Below are 24,172 nucleotides of genomic sequence, written 5' to 3'. Positions count from 1 at the left end.
GCATTTAGTAGACTTGTACTGCTGATGCTCAACAATAAACCCATGCCTCACAGTTACTAATCACACTTCTCCCTTATGTTTTGACTCTAAGAGCTAACTTCTTGTGCTAGTTTCAGATCACCATTGCTTAAAGTAGGTTTGTTCCACTGTGTTAAACAGATGAGTCTTGTGAACTTCTTGAAGTCCAGTTATACAGGATATGACAGAAACCATGTAAGTGACACATGAATGACTGCAATTTAGGATATACTCTTGTAATATAAATTCATAATCTCTTAAGCAAAACTGGGGAGGCCAGGTGTGTTTCAGGATTCAGAATATCACATGCCCTACGTGATGCCCCTGAGGTAACTAAGACAATTATTAAACACATTGGGGCCAGCAGGTGGCCTGGTGATTGAGGCGCTAGACTCCCACATGGCCCATCATGGCTCGAGTCCTGGACCTAGAGTCTTGCTTTCTCCCTCTCCCTCTCCCTCTCTCTCTCTCTCTTTCTCTTTCTGTCTCTGGTGAGCATGCATGCCCTGTAGTAAATTAAAATAATAATAATACATAAATAATTATTAAAAAAAGAAACACATTATTTCCGTGGCAAAAAAATGAATATTCAAAATAAAGTGGGATAAAGATTATAAAAAGACATCAATTCAGGTTAAGGTTTGCAGCCAAACAAATTATAAAAAATACTGTTTTTTTAATCTGTCTTATTTTGGAATTATAGATAAGAGCTTTTTAATCTGCAGTAAAATCAGCCATGAGAGAAAAAAGCAAATCAAGAACCTTAGACTTGAGCCATATTTTTATTTTTTTTGGAGAGGTTTTTGCTATAGGGCGCGTGCGCTCACCAGACAGAGAGAGACATAGAGACAGAAAGCGAGAAATCACCCCCTAGGGAGGATGGTCACGCCGCAATCCCTTCTCCTCCATTCTCCTCTCGGGATCTTGGGCACGCATGCACACACGCCTGGCATGAGTTTTAAGCCACTGGGTCCAGGACGCAAACCGCGGTCGACTACGTGGGAGTCCAGTGACATAGCCATTACACTAACTGCTGGTTCCCAGACTTGAGCCATATTTTATACTTAAAAACCATTTCCCTTCTTGTTATCTTATTTGTGAGATGGTTGCCCCTAGACGAGAAGCCAGAGGCTCAGAGAGGCTAAGTAATTTAGCCAAGATCTTATAGTGGTGACTGTTCACAGAAAAACCAAGCTGTGTAAAATATTGAAGGCAATTTATTCTATGTCAATGTGAGTGATTTTGGGGTGGTTGGGTCAGTCTCTTCAGAGAGTGCATACAGCTCAACCAAAATATGTGCTATAGTCCAGTGGTATCCCCAAAGAACTATTTCTTGCTACTTCTAGAAATTCTAGTACTAGTAGACATTTATTGAGTACCTGCTATATAGCAGACACTCCTCACCCTTAACCTTTTGGATGTTAGTACTCTGTGTATCCCAGATGAAGAAATGAAGAATCAGATACATGGCCAAGGTCACATTGCTAGTAAATGGCAAGACAGGATTGGGCCAATTCCGATTGTGTCTGAGGTCCACACTCTTACCTGACACCCTGCATCGAGCAATGGCAGAGCCCATGATTCCAATCCACCCATGGGGTGGATGGCTTATCCCCTGACATGACCTGAGGCTGAGCAGTACAGCTAGTCCCTGAGTTTTACAAGCCTTGTGTTTTAGTAATCTCAGTACAGATTGATTCAACTGCCTAATTTTGGTGGCACAGCCCCCAGCAGCGAAGTGTAAGGGAGCTGGAGTATGTGGGAAACCTTCATAGTAAGTACCTATGGTGGAATGTAGAGTGAGGGTGAGGTTTGGAGAAAGGATTGAGATGAAAGAGTAAATCAGAAAGAGCCTTGTTTTTTCCAATAGGGGGAATAGGTTTTGTTCTCCAGCAATGGAGAAACATGGAGGGATTTTGTTTAGAGGAAGAACATGGTTATTTTCTCAGCCCTCTATGTTTGTGTGTATTCAACCAACCATTGAGCAAAAAATAGCAATATAACAATACAAATAATACAAATAACACAGCCTAACAACCATTTATGTAGCATTTACATTGTATTAGGTATAAGTAATCTAGAGATGATTTAAGATATACAGGGGATTTGGGCAGATTATACGCAAATGTACTATTTTGTATAGGGATGTGAGTTTATGTGGACTTTGGCATCCATGGGGGCCAATCTCCCTCTAATCAGAGGAACAGCTATATATCCATGTTTGATGTCTTATTTGGCTTAGATATGGGTGGCTGCTTCTTGAAGGGAGTGTCAGTTTACCTAAGACTAAAAGGATGACAGAATGTCATAGCAAGAGTGACCCTAGCACGATTTCCCTCAGCCCAGCCTCAGCACAGATGTGACCAAAATGAAAACAACTATGGAACCTTTTAGGAAAACGATATTATTCAATCCCAAGAATATTACTTTTTAATTTTTTAAAAGAACAATGGCTCTTTGCATGTGTGTTATACTAATTTCCATGAAATGGCCAGAGCCCCTCAAATATCAGGGTACCTTTGACCCTGTTTGTACTATATAAATATTTTTCTTTATGTGTCTGGGCACTTGGTGTGAGGCTGCTTCTCTGAAGAGATTTTTGCTAGAGGGCATGTGTGCTTGCTGGAGAGACAGACAGAGACGGAGAGAGAGAAAGCAAGAAATCTTCCATTCTTCTTTGGGGATTTTGTGCATGCAAGCACATGCACCTGACATGAGTTTCAAGCCACCAGGTCCAGGACTTGTACTGCAGTTGACCATGTGGGAGTCGAGTGTCTTAACCACTGTACCACCTGCTGGCCCCAAGGCCTTTCTTTTTATCTTTAGTAGCTGGGATACAGCTCCTCCTGACCTGACTCCCAGGCTCTTCCTTTCTGTCTTTCTAAAGGCCCTAGAATTTCTCCCTTTAGATGCTATTTCTTGCTCCAGCCCCACTGATCTGGAGATTTCTCTTCTTGCTGCCTCTGAAGACAAGCAGATGGAGTCCTCTTGTTTGAAGATTTTTTTTTTCCTGAATTCTCACAAATCAGAGGCGGCACAGACATCAGAGAGACAAAAATAAATAAATAAATAAATAAATAATAACAAGCACAGGGAGGTTATGAAATTTAGGAAATCTTAATGCAGCCCATGTTGTCATAGACCCTTCCTGGCAGGTGTGGACGGTGCAGCTAAGTGGAAAGTACTAGGTGGATCTGGACCCAGACCCAATCAACTTGATTGGATCAAGGCCCAGCCACTTCCTTGATCCAATCAAGTTGATCTGGAGTCAATAGACTATGTAACTCTCCTAGTGGTTAGCCTTCCTACTGGAAAATGGGGCTATTAAGACTCACCCCTTGCGTTGTTCTGGAGATCAGACGAGGTCATGCACACCCAGTGGTTAGTGTAGTGCCCAGTGTATCAGGAGCGCTCCACAAATCACTTTTCTTCTTCTTATTTGTTATAGGGCGTGTACACTTACTGGAGAGAGATGAGGGGGAGTAGTAAGAAAACATCCCCCCGAGGGGAATGGCTATGTCACAATGCCTTCTTCATTCTCCTTTCTGTATTTTAGACATGCACACACATGTGCCTCGTATGTTTTTCAAACTGCTGGGTCCAGGACTTGAACTGTGCAGCTGGTCATGTGGGATCTAGCCACCTTAACCTCCATGCTACTGGCTGGACACATAACTTTTTCTTTCTTTCTAGTAGTATTGGAAAGGCCCTTGGACTCCAGCTCTCTTTCATTCCTAAAGTTGAAAATCATTCCCTTTTCATGATGACTACTTTCAAGCTTATACACTGAATAGAGCGTGCAGATCCAGTGTCTCTCCAGGTGTCCCACCTGACTAGTGAGGGGTTTGCAGTTCTGAGGATGCAGAAGGGGTTTTCACTCTCCTCATGGGGCCCTGGGCACTTACAGGTAAAACATGCCCTGGAGGAGTGTCTTATAACTCTCATTCTCACTGGAAAGTAAAAGCCAAGTGTTCTATTTCCCTTGTACATTCTCTCCTCCATTTCAGGGTAGTGAACATAAAGCCTGTAATTGCTCCCAAGGGCAGGAGGCAAAGATATCCACCCATTCTTGCCGTCTTGGAACATGTTCCATATCTAGGCTGACTTTCTGTTGGATCCTTGACCATCTCTGCAACTAAGTTAGAGGTGTTCTTAGAGTGCAGCCGAGCCAGAGTTTTAGCATTAGCTGGGAGAGGCAATCACTGTCCACATTGGTGCCAGTTAGTTCAGTTGGGATCTAATGTCTCTGCCATTCCCAGGCTATATGCAGGCTGGCACCCTTTGAATCTCTTCAGGGTGGAGGTTCAGGTTAGGGTTTGAATCCCCACAGTCACTGAGCAAAAGCTCTCTTGGGGACATCTGCACCTGCCCCCTTTTCCCTGTTATAGTGTTACTGGATATGCAGAGCTATTAATACTAACTGGAAAGTTACAGGCATCGTCTCATGCTCTATCTCAACAGCTTAAAAAAAAAATAGACTGAAAGGAGCAGCAAGCTTAATGTTTCCTTGGATGAAAAGTTTTCACTTGGAGTTTAATCAGAGAAGCCCCCACATGGAAGTTGGGAGTAACCCAAGCCTTTGTCTGTTGATAAACAGAAGGGTCTGGACCCCCCAAGAAACTACTCAAGGTAACTTGGGTGTAATTCCAAGGGGACAAAGCAGGCATTTTTGGAACCTGTCTTAGTTCATTATTGCATTGCTAACAAATATCTGAGGTTGGGTGATTCATAGAGAAAACAGAGGTTTATTCATAATATTCATGATTCTGGTGACTGGAAAGTCTGAAGTCATCACAAAATGACAGTAGGCAGAACTCGAAACAGAGCAGAGGGTGGTCTGTATCCATATGGCCTTTTCGCTACCATTCTGGTCTCATTTCCCATGCTTATAAGCCCTACCACAACATAGTCATGGAGGTCCCACTCTAATGATGTTATCCTCACCTTGGGACACCAGGAAGAAATTAGGTTTTCACTTAACACTTTCACAATGCAATCAGTATAACCAAGTTCCAACACATGAATGTCTGGGGAACAACCACTTAGCACCCACTAACAGCAAATTCCAATATGTGAGTCCTTGGGGAACAAACCATAGTCAGAGCCTTAGCAGAAACCTATTTACTTATAGTTTGTGGTTTAGCAAAATATTATGGGACACAGAAATGGGTTATTTGTTGATGATAACATGTATAGTATCCCTAACTGGACTGGTGAGAAATGTATTCATGTTGGAACCCTTTTCAAGCTAAGTGATATATGTGATTGATTGTATAAAAGAAATTAAAATTAAAAAGGATATATATTAAAGAAAAGACTATGTGGGGAACCAGCAGTTAGCGTAATGGCTATGTCGCTGGACTCCCACGTAGTCGACCGTGGTTCGCGTCCCGGACCCGGTGGCTTAAAACTCATGCCGGGCGCGTGTGCGTGCGTGCCCAAGATCCCGAGAGGAGAATGGAGGAGAAGGGATTGCGGCGTGACCATTCCCCCTGGGGGGGGTGATTTCTCGCTTTCTGTCTTTATGTCTCTCTCTGTCTGTATGGCGAGCGCACGCGCCCTATAGTGAAAAATCTCTCCAAAAAAAAAAAAAAATGACTATGTGATCCAAAGATGAGAGTCAGGCTGGAAAATACAAAAAAGAAAAAAGCATTCTGAGTCTTTCAAACACCATCTCATACAGAGAGTGTTAGTTGCCCCATGGGTATCGCTATTCCTGTTCTTGGGCTGGAATAGCCTACACACCCCAACTCAGTGTCTCTACTCTTCAAGCGAGCTTCTGATTGTAATTTTTTTTTTTTTAGAGGTTTTTGCTATAGGGTGTGTGCACTCGCCAGAAAGACAGAGAGAGACAGAGAGACAGAAAGTGAAAAATCACCCCCCAGGGGGAATGGTCATGCTGCAATCCCTTCTCTTCCATTCTCCTCTTGGGATCTTGGGCATGCACACACATGAGCCCAGCGTGAGTTTAAGCCACCGGATCTGGGACTTGAACCACAGTCGACTACATGGGAGTCCAGCAACATAGCTATTACGCCAACTGCTGGTCCCTGTAATTTTGTAATTGTAATGTCCAGGGAAAAGATAGTTAGAGGTGCCGAAGTGGGTAACTGGGCCTGGCTGAGAGTTTATTTCTCATCTTAAACTAACAAACAGGCCTTCCGACTTATGAATCAATCTCTATGAAGTGGAATAGACCCTGTAAGTCACAAGATAGATGCTTTCCTCTGAGACTCTGTCAGATCCCAACTCTCTGCAGTATGTTCTTGTACTGGCCCATCCACAGAAACTCTAAGGAAAAAGACATTTTTTCTTTTTTCTTTTTCTTTTGGTTTTGCTATAGAATGTATGTGCTCGCCAGAGAGAGGCAGAAAGAGAGAAGGAAAATGAGAAATCCCCCCTTCCACCCCTGAGGGGATGGCCATGCCACAACACTTTGCGACCGGCGTGTTTTTCAAGTCAGTCTCTTTTTTCTGTCCAGGACTTGAACTGTATTGTCGGCCAGGTACAATTCAACACCTTAGCTTCCGTGCCACCTGCTGGTCCTGACATTATTGTTTCTAAATCAATAAATGGATTTGGATATACTCAGCAGTTCCTAGTGAAAACAGCAATTTAAGAAGGCCAAAGTGATTATTATGTTTTAACTTTAAAAAAAAATTTCTTCCATGAACAAGAGAGACAGTGGGTAAGAGAGAGAGAGAGAGAGAGAGAGAGAGAGAAATAGCACCTCCAACAGGGTTTTGATACTGCAAATTCACTCCCAGCCTCAGTCAGCCCTGGATCATGGGCACCTAAGTGCCTGCTGTACCCAGGGAGATCTCCAAATGCCAACCAGGAGCTTTCCCTTGTGGCTCAGCTTTGCAGAGCATCATTTTACAGCTGTAGCACTGACTTGCCTCTGCAAAATCATTATTGAAATGAAAGAATTAAGATTATTATAGGTAATGCTCAATCATGATACTGAGGAAGGAACATCAAAATTTCAAGTAGCACCTGATCTCTTTCCTCCCTAGAGACTACATACATTGGGTCATTTTACCTCTTCTGAGCAATTGCTCGTGTCCTGAGTAGTGGACACATGATCCAAAGAGCTGCAGTATTGACCTAATATGTATCGGAGTCTTTTTTATTTCTTTGTTGACTTTTACTTTTTTCCCTTTGGAAAAAAATACTTTGAAATGTCAGTGAATCAATACTATTTACAAAGGCCATTTTAGTTGTTCAGCAAGAGGCAGGGAAGGAGATGAATTGTCTAAGACCTGGCTTCTGCCAGGGCTTCTGTGCAGCTGTGCAGATTGCACTACATAACTGCTATTCACTTTGTAGTCTATGCAATTGTCTGCCTTCCCCTAGGTTTTAGTACACTATGATGTGGTGTAGGGGGGCAGGCACATCCAGAGAGCCTTAGTTTGGATGTGCAGGTTACAGCCACATCATGGAGCTCCCCACAATGCCTCAGATGGGATACATTTTGCTAAGTGTAGAAATGGAATTGGAAACTGTGAATTCCTTTTGTGGGTGGTTTGGTGCATATTCATGAGAGGAGAGATCCAGTGAAGAGACTAGAAATGATTGTGTGAAGGGATCTTGGCCATGAGAAGAAGCTGGATGCAAATAGACAGTAACTGCTCCTGCCTCACCTTTGGAAGCCATCTCACTGCAGACAGAATAAGAAACCAGAAGGAAAGTGTGCACTCAGGTTCCATGGCTCTTCCCTCTCTGTCACTATGGAGTGACACTTCAAATGTAATTGTCTGGAAACAGAATTTCCCCAAGCTGCCGTAAAATGAGTCAGCATGGTTTATCTCAACTTATGAGTTGGTGTCATAGATGAGTCTGGATGTTGGGGAAGAAATAGACTATATTAGTCAGCTGAGGCTGCCATAGCAAAAATACCACAGATTAGGTGGCTTGAACAATAGAATTTTCTTTTCCCATGGTTCTGAAGGCTAGAAGTCCAAAATCAATGTGTTAGTTGGTTTGGCTTCTCCCTGTGTCTTCAGATGGTCTTCCTTCACATACACATTACTGGTGTCTTTCTAGGAGTCCAGATTTCCTCTTCTCACGAGGACATCAGCCATGTTAGATTAGGGTCCATCCCAACAATCCTGTTTTAACTTAATCACCTCTTTAAAGGCCTTATCTCCAAATACAGTCACATTCTGAGGTCCTGGGGTTAGGGCTTTGGCATATGTATTTTAGAAGGGCACAGTTTAGCCCCTAACATAGACCGTCAGTGTTGGAGGAGAAAGAGAACTTGTGCTCTAAGGGAGGAATGAATGGCTGATAGAGGTGGAGTGCCACATGCCAGGTAGAAATCTAACCAGAGATGCACCCAAGGCTCTCTAAGAAATACAACACCTGGTCTTCCAGCCTGGGGCCTTGAGTCTGAGGAATTTTTTTTTTTTTTGAGAGGTTTTCGCTATAGGGCGCGTGCACTCGCCAGACAGACAGAGAGAGAGAGAGAGAGAGCCATAGAGACAGAAAAAGAGAAATCACCCCCCGGGGGGATGGTCTCCTCCATTCTCCTCTCGGGATCTTGGGCACGCACGCACACGCGCCCGGCGTGAGTTCTAATCCACCGGGTCCGGGATGCGAACCGTAGTCGACTATGTGGGAGTCCAGCGACATAGCCATTATGCTAACTGCTGGTTCCTAAGTCTGAGGAATTTTCAAATATCATAGCATAGCAGAAGATTTCCATTTGGGGACTATCAGACCAATGGAAACAAATGGAAAAGGGCAGGGTCTCCACTGAAATTCTGAGACTTCTGATGCCAGAAGACTGCCTTTCTGAGACAATACCAGTCAGTGATATGTGTTTGAACTGAGCTTATGGTATTAATTCTTCTATGTGGTCCTTCTTTTCTCTATAAAAGTAATGATCAAAATGAATAATTACTATGTTGATTGTTTGAGCACTGAAACTATGCTATGTGATTATACACACACATTACTTTCTTTAAACTATATAATCCTTTGAGGTGAATTTTAATTGAGTTCCAGGATCCATAGGCAATCAGAAAGTAGGCCTCAGCTCTACTATTTGGGACTAGCCTGGCCCATTCCACGGCCTGTGTGTATAACCACTGGGCTATGACCTATGCAGAATGGTCTGGAAGGCAGGGTCTGGAGGCTGGAGTCTCAGCTTTGGTGACAGCAGGCAGTCCATTCTTGCTTCTGGTTATTTTCCTGTATTAGAGAAGCAGCTGTTTTGGATATAGATCCCAAGGAAGGCTCTTTAGCTTTCTGGTCTCACTAAGCAATCGTTGTATTTGAAATAGTTGAAGTGTATCTCTTATTACAGATGGTGACTAGTGGTAGTTCTGGTGGAAGGAAGGGTTAATTGGTGCCTTTTCTCTGATGCTGCAGTTAGTTTTCTTAGTCTAAAAAATTGGATTAATCAAAAGGTTGAGAAAGGCATATTGGTAATAAAGTTCAGGAGATGGATTACACTTGGATATTCAATCTTTTTGATGTGAAGCAATTGATTACATTCTGCCTGTTTGACAGTGATGGATGGCTGAGGAACTGAGAATTTCAGCCCCATTCCCAAAGGATAGATTTTTTTTCTTTGTGTAAAACCCCAATAATAATCACTAATTAACTTCTTTCTTTAGAGTCTTTTCCAAAAGGCCAGCCATGATGGGTTAAGAGCCCAAAAGTCATAGCACAGAGATGCAGCCACAGTGCTCCATGAGAGATGAGTCCAGTCTTCAGGACTGTTGATGTCCAGTCCAGGGGACCTCAGCAATAGTTTCTGGCCATAAGATGCTATTTTGATATTTTACAAAATGAGTATCAAATAAATGAACCTAGAGACTAGATTGAAAACTCTTTGAAGAGTGAGAGAGTTGAGTTGCCTTCATGTTTTTAACACTCATTTCATAACAAAATATCAGGGAAGAGTGAACTACTTTGAACATTTTCTTGTAGATATTCTTAGATCTGGTTTCAAGTGTATTGTATCATTTATTGAAAACCTACTGCATCCCCGGCATCAACTGGTTATTTTTACACATTATGATATCCAATATTCACAAAATCCTATGAAATAATAATAACTATTATCTATGATCTTTTCTATGTGCCAAGAACTAGATATTCACTATATATTTTTCTTTTTTTTTGGAGAGGTTTTTGCTACAGGGCACATGCGCTTGCCAGAAAGACAGAGAGAGACAGAGAAACAGAAAGCGAGAAATCACCCCCCGGGGGGATGGCCATGCTGCAATCCCTTCTCTATTCTACTCTCGGGATCTCGGGCATGCACGCACATGCGCCTGGTGTGAGTTTAAGCCTCCGGGTCCGGGACACGAACCATGGTTGACTACATGGGAGTCCAGCCACATAGCCATTACGCTAACTGCTGATCCCAATATTCACTATTGTTGATCCTCACAAATCCCCTTCCTTCCTCATGGTCCCCTCATGGTTAGAAACCCAAGAATTCGCTATCTACCATTGGTCCTACAATAGACTTGATCTTTATCCCAGTTTTACACATGAATAAACTGAGGCATAGAGAGATTCATTGACTTGTTCAGGAATACAGACCAGTGGTGAGTTGAGTTCAGAGCAGCCCAGCCTGTTCACCTCCTACTCCACTAACTGCTGTGGCCTCATTAAAGTTTTCCACCTAGTGTCCAAATTTATGTAGTAGATTGAAGCTCAGAAAAATCTCAATCTTGTCATCTGAGATAGGGCCATTACTTCTGAGGAGGGACCACTGGAAGGCAATGCAGGCTTTGCTACAGGGCACATGCGCTTGCCAGAAAGACAGAGAGAGACAGAGAAACAGAAAGCGAGAAATCACCCCCCGGGGGGATGGCCATGCTGCAATCCCTTCTCTATTCTACTCTCGGGATCTCGGGCATGCACGCACATGCGCCTGGTGTGAGTTTAAGCCTCCGGGTCCGGGACACGAACCATGGTTGACTACATGGGAGTCCAGCCACATAGCCATTACGCTAACTGCTGATCCCAATATTCACTATTGTTGATCCTCACAAATCCCCTTCCTTCCTCATGGTCCCCTCATGGTTAGAAACCCAAGAATTCGCTATCTACCATTGGTCCTACAATAGACTTGATCTTTATCCCAGTTTTACACATGAATAAACTGAGGCATAGAGAGATTCATTGACTTGTTCAGGAATACAGACCAGTGGTGAGTTGAGTTCAGAGCAGCCCAGCCTGTTCACCTCCTACTCCACTAACTGCTGTGGCCTCATTAAAGTTTTCCACCTAGTGTCCAAATTTATGTAGTAGATTGAAGCTCAGAAAAATCTCAATCTTGTCATCTGAGATAGGGCCATTACTTCTGAGGAGGGACCACTGGAAGGCAATGCAGGCTGTTGACCAAGTTTAGGAAGCTGAGAACACATGGCTCTTCCTTGGAGTCCAGCTCTGGTTCATCATCTCCAGGAAATCAATTCCTGAGTGGCAGGAAAATGTTACTGTAAGTACAGGAGCCCTTTGAAAGCCAACAGAGGTTGTAAAAAGTTTGAATGTTGCTCATAAAGTAAACAGATTAGAGAAAGAAAAATGAAGGTAGTCCTGTGCCAGAGAAGAAAGATGTAATTAACAAGAACAACAAACAAAGGGAATGTAGAAAAAAGCTGATTTTAAATTTTTGTGTTTTTATTATTCTGTTTTACTGATTTATTTTTTTTTAATTTCCAGAGGTCATGTTTGCTCACTGGAGAAAGAGAACAGAAAGAGAGAGGAAAGCAAAAGAGACAAGGCACTTCTCATGGGGTGGGGTGGGGTGTGAATGGTACACAATCCCTTCTCCATCTGTCCCTTCCCTTGGGATTTTGGGCATGAAAACCCAGGAAGTTTCTAAAGTCCGAGACTTGAACCATGATGTCAGCCATGTGAGATCAAGTGACCTTAATCATTATACCATAAGTTGGCCCCTAAATTATTTTGTGTTTCAATGCTTTGCAATAAATATAAGTTAACCTCCATTTTCTCCCCCAAGCACTGGACAGATTTACCCATGCCTTATCATGCATCAATATGGAATGTTATTTCCTGTGATACTTGCTATGCAAAATAGCTAAGGGGGGTTAGATTTACCTATTCAAGTTGTCCTCACAGAATCCAGTGAGGTCAGGTTGTTGTCACTCTACTCTCACCTTCTGATCTGTTGATGGGAACTCTTATTGGCTAAACTGATTTAGAAGCCAAAGGAGCATGAATGACAGACTACTTAAAGGCCAGCCTCCCCAGGCACTGAGTAAGTGCAGAGGGTGGAGAGGGAATCTGGGGTGGGGACGGGACACAAATGGAGACTGTCTAGGCTAAGAACTTTGAGAGCAAGACTATCATCTATCTGATAAGAGAGTTAACCTGACTTTGAGCTTGGGTCCTTGATCCTGTAGATGAAGACTAGAACTCACTGACAAGCTCAGGTCCTCCCACTCAGTGCCCTCAGGATATTTCCAAAGTTGGCAAACTACACTTGCCATTGAGAAGCTATTTAATAGAGTGGCTAGAGCCCTGATGAGGAAGTGGGAAATCTGGGGTCTGGTATGGTTTCTAACATGTGGAGTGAGTGACCAAGGGCAGTTTCCTTTTCTGGACTTGATTTCTCATCTGTGATATTAGTGGCTTTGGCCTCTCTGTGCATCAGAATTCCCAAAGAAACTTTAAGAGCCTTCACCTGCCGGAGACTGGCCTCCAGTACTTTCATTTCACTTGTTCTGTGGAGTGGGCTTGGGCGCACGTGTTTACCAAGCACACCCTAGGTGACTCTCATAAGGAATAGGCTAGGTTGAGAAACACTGGACGTCTAGACCACCACCTCCAGTGCTGGGATTCCACTTCCATGAGCTATGCTCTCTTCCATTCTGATGCTTTACTTCTCTGTGGAAATTGCACAGAAGGGGTAAGCATTTTGTTGAGATCCATGGCACGTTTATGATAGCCATTTATTCCTTTTAACAATCTCTATTTTGTTATAGTTACCACACCTATTTTCATTGTTCAAGTAATTGAGGTCAGAAAGTTTTGACATTTCTTTGTCAATATTTACTGAGCACCTACTGTGTGTTGGCACCTAGTATTGTAGGTGCAGGCTACACATGATGGGAAAAAAAAAAAAAAAACACAAAAGCTCTGCTCTCATGGAGCTCAAATCCTAGTCAAGGAGAGGGATCATTAGAGCTGCCAGAAGCCCCTGGTTTTCATGGGATTGTTCATACATGTTAATTATTTCTAGCATGCCCCTTCACTCTCAAAATATTCCAACTTAGATGATAAATTATATTTTTTATTCCATAGATTCTACACAACTGAAAACAATAGATGGTAATAAAGACAGTGAAGAAGAAAACCACTACAACAATGTCTTCCTAAAAAGTGCCATGACTTATACACACATGTTTCTCAAAGTCTTAAGCATCCAATTACTCTGACTTAATTGAGAAAGAGGCTTCTTGAACTGGGTGGCCTAGGAACACCTCCTAAAGTGGATGACTTATGAGTTGAGATGTGTACTCGTCAAGCAGAGACCTGAGGATGGGGTTCTAGGCAATGGGAACTACAAATGCAAAGGCCCTGAAGTAGGAATAAGCCTGTCGTGTCTGAGGGATAAAAGATAGTCACTGTGCCAGTGCCCAGTGAATGCTGGAGAGCTGAACAGAGATGAGATCTGAGAAGGGGGCAAGATAGGTCTTGAGAACTTTGTTGGTCATGGGAGGCTTTGGATCTCAGTGCTATGGAAAGGTGTCAGAAGGGTTTAGCTGCGAGAGTATGATCTCACCTAGTGGTCCTCAACAGGGGTGATTTTGCTCCCAAGGAATACTTTACAATGCCTGAAGACAATTTTGACTGTAACTACTTGGGGGTGGGTGCTACTAGAATCTAGTGAGTAGGTGTCAGGGATGCTGCTAAACATTCTACATTGAACAGGTAGTTACCCCCTTCATCACCACCATAACGACAAACACTTATTCAGCCCAACAGGGCTGAGGTCTTCATTTTGCACTGTTAGTGGGGATGAAACATGGTGCAGATGCTATGGAAATACTATGGTGGATCCTCAAAAAGTTCAAGCTGGAATTGTCATATGATTCAGCAACACTGCTTCTGAGGATATATCCTAAAGAATTGAAAGTAGAATCTCAGAGAGATGTTTGCACACTCATCATCATAGCAGCATTATTTGTATTAACCAAAGACAGAAGCAACCTGAATGCCCATTGATGGATTAATACATCAACCAAAGGATCTATATACATGCTATGAGGTATTATTCAGTCTTACAAAGGAAGGCAATTCTGCTACAATGTGGATGAACCTTGTGGGGATTACACTCAGTAAAATAAACCAAGCACAAAAAGAAGACTACTGTATAATTTCACTTATATAAGGTACCTACAGTACTGAACTTCATAGAAACAGAAAATGGTGATTGTCAGGAGTTGGGGAAAGAGGAAATGGGGAGTTGTTTACAGAGTTTCAGTTTTGCATGTTAAGAAAGTTCTAGAGATTGGTTGCACAACAATATGAGTATAAATACTTAACACTGACTTACTTAAAAATGGTTATGATAAGTTTTAAGTTATGCGTAACTTACGGCAATTAAAGAAAAAGATCACTCTGGCTGTTGGGTTAGAGACTGCGTCGTTGGGTGGCAACTATGGAAGCAAGGATACGAGTTAACAGGCTATTGCAATAAACCAGATAGGAGATGACAGTGGCTTGTGTGTGCAGGTAGCAATGGAGATAAGTGGACAGACTGAAGATATTTTTTGGTGGTAGAGATAAAAGGACTGCCTGATGGTTTGGATTTGGGATTTTGGTGATATGCCAAAATCACTCAGCTGCTAAATGGCTGATCTGGGCCTTGAATGCATGGCTGACTCCAAAACTCACACTTCCACTTCCTCTTCAAACACCCTCTTCTGCACCTTCCAACATCAGCAATATGGACTCGTCATCTCACTGGGACAGCATTTGTTGCCATATTGGTTCATTTTATGCTAATAGGTAAATGGCAGTCCCTTCATAATATTGACTTCTAAAAATTCCCATGCCATGTATTTCTTAAAGCCTTAAGCTTTAAAACATTGGTTTTACTTCAGATTATTACACACTGAACTAGTCTTACTGCCTGCAGCCCACCGTTGCTCTGCATCGTTTGCAATTGTGCTTTTGTGTAGCTTTAATTGTGGTGGTGGTGGCAGCGGGACGCTGCAGTAAATGGCCTGTGGTTTTAGGTAGAGCCTGTGGATTGGGGTCACAGGCCTTCTTCCTGCTGGCAGCTGACACTCTTCTTACACTGTAGAAATCCTTTCTAATACCTGGTGTGGGGGCAGTCAGCAGGGGATGATCTCTTAAAACCTTTTGTTTTCACCTCAGTTCCGTAATGTCTAGGTTGCTAGGAAACCAGACAAACATCAGAGAAAGGCTTTCTGAGGTCACCTGAGACCCAGCTTGTGTTAATGGCCACAAATTGCAATCGAGCTTCAGGGGTTGCCAAGGTCTTATGAAGAGGTCTAGAGTGCTCCAGTTGCTCAGGTTGTGTTGTGTGGCTAAGTTTGTTCTATTTTTTTTTTTTAAGTTTATTTATTTCACAAGAGAGAAAAGTGATGGACAGAGGGAGATTGGGACAGACAGGTACCATTGATAGGATCTCACCATGTTGGTCCCCTCAGCCAGGATTAAAGGCATGCAGAGGCCCTCACAGCATGTTGGAGTTTACTTAGGACATCAATATTGTGTAGTAGCACCCTCTTCTTTGCGCCAGTTTAGTTGGGTAATATTTCTTCTCCTTTTCTCAGACTTTTTCTTACCTGGATAAGGCAAGGCTCTCAGAGAATTGACTGAGTTGCCAACTCTGGGATGCTGGTGAACCCTTAGTTCTCTGTGCTCAGTCACTCTGGAGACTGCGATTGGATTACAACAAAGCAGAAATCGCCTGCTATCCCTGAAGAATACATCTGCTCAATAAAGGTGTCAGTCAGTGTGTGGGATGCATGGGAGGGTGCTTGGGGGAAACCTAACAACTTCTTTATTCTTTCATCAAAAAGAATTATTTAATTTGTTATTATTATTATTAATGTTATTGTTATTATATTTGCTACAGGGCATGTGTGCTCACCAGAGAGAAAGAGACAGACAGAGAAAGAGGGAAAGTGAGAAAGAAGACACCAAATCTGGGACTCGAACTGCAGTTGGCCACATGGGAGTCCAGCACCCTAACAACCATATCACCTGCTGGCCCCAGTTATTCTTAAGGACTTGCCCTCTCCCCTTTGCTTTGTGGCTGAGTTTTATGTCATCGATGCTGTTGCTATAAAGCTGTGGCCCTGGGGACCAGTAGGATCAGTTACCACCTGTGAATTTGTTAGGAATGCAGATGTTCAGACCATGCCCCACACCATAGAATCAGACACTCTGCAGGTGGCACCAAGCAATCTGTTTCAAGAAGTCCTCAAGTGATCCTGAGGTGTGTACAAGTTGGAGAGCCTCAGAAAACCCTTGTCTCTAAAATTCCACATTTGCCAACTCAGTGGCCTCAGGCAGCCTATTTCTCTTCCATGAGCCTCTGCCTGGTGTGATGAGATAACATGCGCCAAGCACCTGGCATCTGTCAGGGATGCTGAATGGACCATCTTCCAATAAAACTCTCTTTTCAGTGCCCTGTGGAGTTACAAATAAGTGTTCAAGAGAAGTTGCACCTATTAAAACTTAAGACTACTGTTTTAGTGTGACCTTTCTTGTCTCTATACAAAATCTGAATCACAGTGCTTTTACTGCGATTCAGAATCTCCGATTCTCAGAAAAGAGGAAGTTGGGTCACAGGCATCTATCTTTCCTGTTGCCCGAGGTGCCTAGCAGAACTCCGCTCTTGGTGACTTTGCACATATAAGGGCAAGAAGACAGAAAGGCCTGCCCCTTCCTCATCGCCCCTTAGATCAGAAAACCTCTGGGTCTAGAGTGGATGCCCTTCCCCCCAGGAGACTAATGAATGCTCCTAAGGTGTCCAGGAACCACATGTCCCAGAGTGGCTCCTCCATGCCCACCACCCAGAAACACTGCCCTTTGATCTCAGGAGCAGTCTGTAAAGGCCAATTTGCAGGCAGGACAGGTTTATAAACCTTTGTGATATCCCACCTCAAACCCTGAGGTAAAGGTTACTGGTGGAAAACCAGAGAAAAGAGAAATTGTAGCTGATACCTCCCTAACCACCAAACACTGCTTGCCTTTCACCTGTTAACTGAAGAGGGAATACTGAGAGGAGTCCAGCACCCTAACAACCATATCACCTGCTGGCCCCAGTTATTCTTAAGGACTTGCCCTCTCCCCTTTGCTTTGTGGCTGAGTTTTATGTCATCGATGCTGTTGCTATAAAGCTGTGGCCCTGGGGACCAGTAGGATCAGTTACCACCTGTGAATTTGTTAGGAATGCAGATGTTCAGACCATGCCCCACACCATAGAATCAGACACTCTGCAGGTGGCACCAAGCAATCTGTTTCAAGAAGTCCTCAAGTGATCCTGAGGTGTGTACAAGTTGGAGAGCCTCAGAAAACCCTTGTCTCTAAAATTCCACATTTGCCAACTCAGTGGCCTCAGGCAGCCTATTTCTCTTCCATGAGCCTCTGCCTGGTGTGATGAGATAACATGCGCCAAGCACCTGGCATCTGTCAGGGATGCTGAATGGACCATCTTCCAATAAAACTCTCTTTTCAGTGCCCTGTGGAGTTACAAATAAGTGTTCAAGAGAAGTTGCACCTATTAAAACTTAAGACTACTGTTTTAGTGTGACCTTTCTTGTCTCTATACAAAATCTGAATCACAGTGCTTTTACTGCGATTCAGAATCTCCGATTCTCAGAAAAGAGGAAGTTGGGTCACAGGCATCTATCTTTCCTGTTGCCCGAGGTGCCTAGCAGAACTCCGCTCTTGGTGACTTTGCACATATAAGGGCAAGAAGACAGAAAGGCCTGCCCCTTCCTCATCGCCCCTTAGATCAGAAAACCTCTGGGTCTAGAGTGGATGCCCTTCCCCCCAGGAGACTAATGAATGCTCCTAAGGTGTCCAGGAACCACATGTCCCAGAGTGGCTCCTCCATGCCCACCACCCAGAAACACTGCCCTTTGATCTCAGGAGCAGTCTGTAAAGGCCAATTTGCAGGCAGGACAGGTTTATAAACCTTTGTGATATCCCACCTCAAACCCTGAGGTAAAGGTTACTGGTGGAAAACCAGAGAAAAGAGAAATTGTAGCTGATACCTCCCTAACCACCAAACACTGCTTGCCTTTCACCTGTTAACTGAAGAGGGAATACTGAGATCCCAGAAGTAAAAACTGCTCCAGTCAGCCTCTTACACAACCATCACCTTATTTGTCATAATGACCCCCCTCAAAAGGCTTTGTCTTTATGTTATAAATGAGGAAATGGAGACACAGGAATATGTATCCCCTGCCACACCTATGGTCCCATAGCTGGAACTGTAAAGGAGGCAAGATTTGCATGCTGAGGAGTCGACTGCAGAGGCTGGGTTGCTGCTTTCTGAGCTATGTGGTGATGCTGGCTGTATTGAAGGATGATAGGCCAACATCCTGTATGACCTGGGTACTGGGGAGAACAACTGAAGTGATAGTGGGCACAATTTGGGCTGACTGTGGAAATTGCTCAGAATGCTCTAAAATACACATCTGGGTCCCCTCTCTAGAAATTCTGATGTTATTGCAATCATGGTATGAATTGGACACTCGGAATTTTTTCCCCCTTCTTCTTCTAATGTCCAAGGTCATGTGTGTTCATTAGAGAGAGAGTATGCTCCCCCAATGGGGTATGGTCATGCTGCAGTCTTTTTACCTTCAACCCTCCCATGAGGGTTTTGGGCATGCACGCACGCAGGCTGAAGGACTGACTGGGATTTGAACAACAGTCAGCCATGTGGGATCTGGCTTTCTTAATCACAATCTCCTTTTCTCAAACAAATGAACAGACATAGAAATAAACCTCATATACTTCTTAAGATTTCTACCCTTGTGGAAGTTGACATTTCTATAGGTCAGAGGGAGAGGGAAACTTTGTCACTTCCAGAAGAAATTTCCTAGAGAGCCTGCCTAAGGAAGGAGCCCACTTGACCAGTGTCTTAATCCTGTCTTATGTCTTAGGTATTAACAGTCCCTCTCCCCATGCAGAAATAAATTCTACATTTTAAATACATCAAATCTATTTTCTATAACAACTTCTTATGTATTATAGTCATTAAAAGTACTTTCTGCTAGACCTTTGCCTTTGAATGGCTTCAAAATTTAATACAGTTTTTTAAAAGTGCAATGTGATGAGATTATGCTGTTAGTATATTAAAAGCATGTTTCTATTTTACTCCTAGTTGTAAGGTCACTTAATGGAATAAAGATCACAATGCCATGTTAAAAATAATAAGTACTCTGGTTTGGTAATAGAGCAGTGTGATTTAAAGAAAAACAAATCTAATTGAGAACAGAGACCCCTGTTTTAGAGATGTCATTATTTAGCACTCAGAGCTGAATTAAAATAATAATAACATTAGATATTCTGAGTTGAATTCTCAGAACTATGTTAAAAATAGGGACCAGCAGATGGTGGAGTTGACAAAGACAAGCAGGTGGAGTGGCTATGGCAGGCATAAGGAATAAGGCCCTTCGGGTGAATGCCCTGAGGAGCAGACCTCCTGGAGGTTATTGAAAGACCCCCTCAGCCAGGCTACCCATGCCATTCACTCCAGTGCCCCAAGTTGAGGGAAAAGAGACTTGAAACTGCCAACCTGCTGCTGGCAAAGGAGCTCAATGACTGGACATGAGTGTTTTCTGAATTGGGATTTCATTATATTCCATTGTTTTCTTTGTTGGAGGGCTACAAGGGCAGGAGACAGAAGCCCTGGTAACCTCCATTTTCTCCCCCAAGCACTGGACAGATTTACCCATGTCTCATCATGCATCAACATAGAATGATGATATTTCCTGTTATACTGGCTATGTGAAATAGCTAAGAGGGGTTAGATTTACCTGTTCTCACAGAATCCAATGAGGTTAGGTTGTTGTCATTCTACTCTCACCTTCTGATCTGTTGCTGGGGACTCTCAATGGCTAAACTGATTTAGAAGCAAAAGGAGCATGAATGACAGACTACTTAAAGGCCAGCTCCTCAGGCACTGAGTAAGTGCAGAGGGTGGAGAGGGAATCTGGGGTGGGGATGGGACACAAATGGAGACTGTCTAGGCTGAGAACTTTGAGGGCAAGACTATCATCTATCTGATAAGAGACTTAACCTGACTTTGAGCTTGGGTCCTTGATCCCATAGATGAAGACTAGAACTCACTGACATGCTCAGGTCCTCCCATTCAGTGCCCTCAGGATATTTCCAAAGTTGGCAAACTACACTTGCCATTGAGAAGCCATGTAATAGAGTGGCTAGAGCCCAGATGAGGAAGCGGGAAACCTGGGGTTTAGTATGTTTTCTGACATGTGGAGTGAGTGACCAAGGGCAGTTTCCTTTTCTGGGCTTGCTTTCTCATCTGTGATATTAGTGGAGACAGAAGCCCTGGTTCCATGCCAACCTCTCCTTTAAACCATGATTAAGTTCTCTGCTCTCTGGCAGGTGTCTGCTGAGGTTCTGACAGATGTTTCCTCTGGTCCATATCATGAATGTGTCCCAAAGTGATAGATAAGGAGAGAAACACAGAAATCAGCGAAAAGAAACATTTTATCTGACTTGAAGATGGCTCAATTGTGTCTCCTTGGGTAACTTATCCTGGATTTTCATAGAGATCCCATAGATTAGCAGGAGTTTGGGATCTCAGTTCACAGCTGCAGAAACTGAGCACCAATGCTAACTAAGGAGGGAACCGGAAAAGCTCCTGGGAAATCCTGGCAGTGGTCTTGGCCTTCTTGGGGCAAGTGTAGTTCTTTCAGCCTCAATGTTCTCCTTTGGAAATGTGGAAGTGGTGATGCTGTTTGTATTTTTGGCTACAACCCTCTGGTTACTATTCATAATTGTCCTATTCTGAATTATCTGGCTGTCTCCGCTGGAAAGCATAAAAGGACTTTGCCCGGTTTTGGTTGAAGTTTAAAGGGGAAGGAGGATGACTCTGGAGCATAATATTGGGATGGCCACAAGAAACTAAGTAGGAGATAGGCGAGTCCCAGACAGTATGGAAGGGGGACCATTGTCCACCACTAAGAAGGAACGGCAGCTAGAGCCATGTGTGTGCAGGGCTGCTATTGCTGCTGCTGGAGGACACAGATCCATTCAGAAGAGCATTGTAAGCTCCCTGGAGCTCTGGATTAGGGTGATAATGCCAAAATCAATTAGGCCTGTTCAGTTCTCTCCCTCTTATTTTACTTCTGTAGGAAAAGGCTTTTCTGAGTTTGTGGAAGGAAGAAAACAGGACCCTGGTCTCAGTCAGGCCTCTCCTTTCTAAGGGGTAATGGACGAGCTAGAAGTAGGAGGAAGCCACTCTGGTCTTTAGAAGTTCCCACCAGCTTTGCTATGCAGTTCTTAGTGTTCTAGAAGATCCAGGGATTCAAAAGGCCTGGGTTTGAGTCTGTGCTCTGTACCAACTGTCCACCTAGGTTTGGAAAAGGCCCTACGCCTGTCTATGCTTTGTGACCTTGCTCTTAGATGGACTTTGTAACCCCTCCCTTCTCTCTCAGGTGTGAGAATCTAATTGCTATGCAAGTCAAGACTTTCTCACTTTGTGTTCTAAGATTCATTCTATGGACAGACAGACTAGGAGCCAGGTTTTTTCCCTCAGTGACTGTGCCAGAATTGAACATATTTACATATTTACTCCTGGAGTTGAGACGGGGTATCTGAACATCCAAGACTGGAAGGAGCTTTCTCGTGTGATTTTGGCTATATATATATACATATATGTGTGTGTGTATATATATATATATATATATATTTGAATTAATTTTTTTTTTTAAGAATTTTGCCTTAATGTGCTTGTGTTTGCTGGAGAGAGACAGAAAGAGCCAGTGAAAAGGAAAGTGAGAAATCTTCCCACCCTAAGAGGGGATGACCACACTGCACATTCTCCTCCATTTTCCTTCTGGGATTTTGTACATGTGTACACATGTGCCTGGTGTGATTTTCAAGCTGTTGGAACTAGAACTCAAACTACGGTCAGCTGTGTGGGAATCCAGCCCCTTAACCACTATGTCACCTGCTGGCGCCATTTTTGGCTATATTTGCCACCTTGACAATCCCACTCCCATCACATCTCTTCCTGTGCCAATTCTATTCAGAGTGTCTATTGTTTCAACCCTTCAAAACAGTTCCCTGGCACTTCAAAGTGACATGCTGGGTGGGTAGCTCTTTGCCTCCCTCATCACTTGCCTACTGAGATTTTCTAGGGTGAACACTCATTGGCTCTCCCTTCTGACCATCTTGTAAAGGAAGAAGACTTAAGATGAGTGTTGATTGTGATGTAGTTTGATGTGAAATTATGTGTGTGACTAATTCAAGAAGTGACAAGTCATTTCCTTTCCTTCTTTCTTAAGATGACTAATTTGGACAGAGAAGAAAAAAAATGCATATCTGTAAGAACTGAAAAGACATTTGCCTCTGTTCAGCTGCTGTGGTGCAGCAATGGTAACAGAGGTGCCTGCAAGGCTGGAAACCATGTGACCAGCTACTAGTTTGGAGACCAGGGTTGGCCCAAAACATGCAGATGCCTAGGATCCTGAGGAGCTGGAGCACTAGGCATAGGAAATTGTGACATGACAAGACCCTGTTGAGGGTTCTTCTCTCTCTCTCATTTTTAATCATATGTATGTACATGCTAATATATATACACACATTTCCCAATCTTCTACCTAGAGGAGTGAAGGGGAGAAAGAAGGGCTCACTACTCATGTGCTGAGTTGGATTGAACACCTCACAGGTGCAGTGCCCTGAATGCTTTCAGGGCTCCATTAACTTAGCCATATTAGGACTAGTGTAGGAAAGAGGGGCTCAGAATGGTCAGAACACTTTTAGCTTGTAACAGTCCTAATTGGAGGGTTGACTAAGTTGAAACCACCTGTAAAATAGGGGCACTAAATTGGATGATTTCTGTGGTCTTTCTAGTTTGATTTAGTTTAATAGAATTGTCTGACTAAAATTTTACCAAGGTAAATTCGATCCATTGGTCTTATATTCACATGACAGGCATATGAACCTTGAAGAATTTCAAAATACTTTAATATAGTCATATTCCTTACAACAACCAAAGCCACAATTACTATGTAAATACACATTGAGGAACTATTAATATGTGGTCAGCACTGTATAAATGGGATCCTGTTCTTTTCCTGTTTGCAATAAAGTGGGGGAGGGCTAGGAAATTCATATTCATGGGAAAAGCAACACATGGAGAATTTATTAAAAGACTAATAAGAGGTAAAGATTAAGCATTACAGGACCCCCAGAGGAATGAATGGAAACATTCAACTTGTAAGTATTAGAAAGCTGATTCAAAATATGGGCCTTAGAGAAAAAAGTAATTTCTCTTCTATGAAGAGAGAAATGGAGGAAGTTATTCTAAGGCAGAAGGGACATGTGAGCAAAGGCAGGGGCCTGAAAACACATGGCTTAATTGAGGAAGTAGCAAGTATTCCCAGTGACGCATAAGACTAAAGGGGATGGGTGATGAGAATAAGGGAAAAAAACTATGAGTCAAATTGAAGAGGATCTTGAGGATTGTAGATACAGACACATACCCAAAAGGGGAGTTACCTGATTAGATTCATATTTAATAATAATTGTTTTCAAGTGGCATTATTATCAAGGAGAATTGATTTGTATGAGTCTGGAGGCAGTGAGGCCACAGACAATTGGGTCAGGAAATTTATACCATAGTTCCAAGCTAAGGAAGGCTGAACATGTGCACAGGACTTCAGATTCTACCAAGAATTTCCATACATCTATTACTATCACTCTTGGTATAGCAAGTCATGGCAGTAGAAAAAGGTGGCATGAGTAATTCCATTTACAGATAAAGAAAATGAGTCTGAAAGTGGTTAAGTGACTTATTCAAGGTCACCCAAGAACTTGACCCTTGGTCAAGTGTTTTCCACCGAGTGATGGAAAAGCAAAGGAAGAGACAGCTGTACCACAGCAGCCTTGGTGAACCTTTTTCCACTTCCAGCAGGAA

The 24,172-nt window shown here is 43.1% G+C and overlaps 2 long non-coding RNA genes across 2 annotated transcripts in view; one reads left to right on the top strand and one right to left on the bottom strand.

Annotated features, from left to right (window-relative positions):
- The window catches only part of LOC114009508 (uncharacterized), a 30,455-nt gene that overhangs the window by 338 nt on the left and 5,945 nt on the right, over window positions 1–24,172 (top strand). The gene's annotated exons all lie outside the window — the stretch shown is intronic.
- LOC102500078 (uncharacterized) lies at window positions 11,141–15,388 on the bottom strand. Its single transcript, XR_335833.2, has 3 exons — window positions 15,336–15,388; window positions 14,609–14,669; window positions 11,141–11,459 (listed from the first exon to the last, which is right to left on the bottom strand). It is a non-coding gene; the product is annotated as an uncharacterized LOC102500078 (long non-coding RNA).

The sequence above is a fragment of the Tupaia chinensis genome, unplaced genomic scaffold, assembly GCF_000334495.1.
Source record: "Tupaia chinensis unplaced genomic scaffold, TupChi_1.0 Scaffold000545_1, whole genome shotgun sequence".
Taxonomy (NCBI): domain Eukaryota; kingdom Metazoa; phylum Chordata; class Mammalia; order Scandentia; family Tupaiidae; genus Tupaia; species Tupaia belangeri.
The sequence above is the reverse complement of the archived record's forward strand: the minus strand, read 5'-3'. Positions and strand labels throughout refer to the sequence as shown.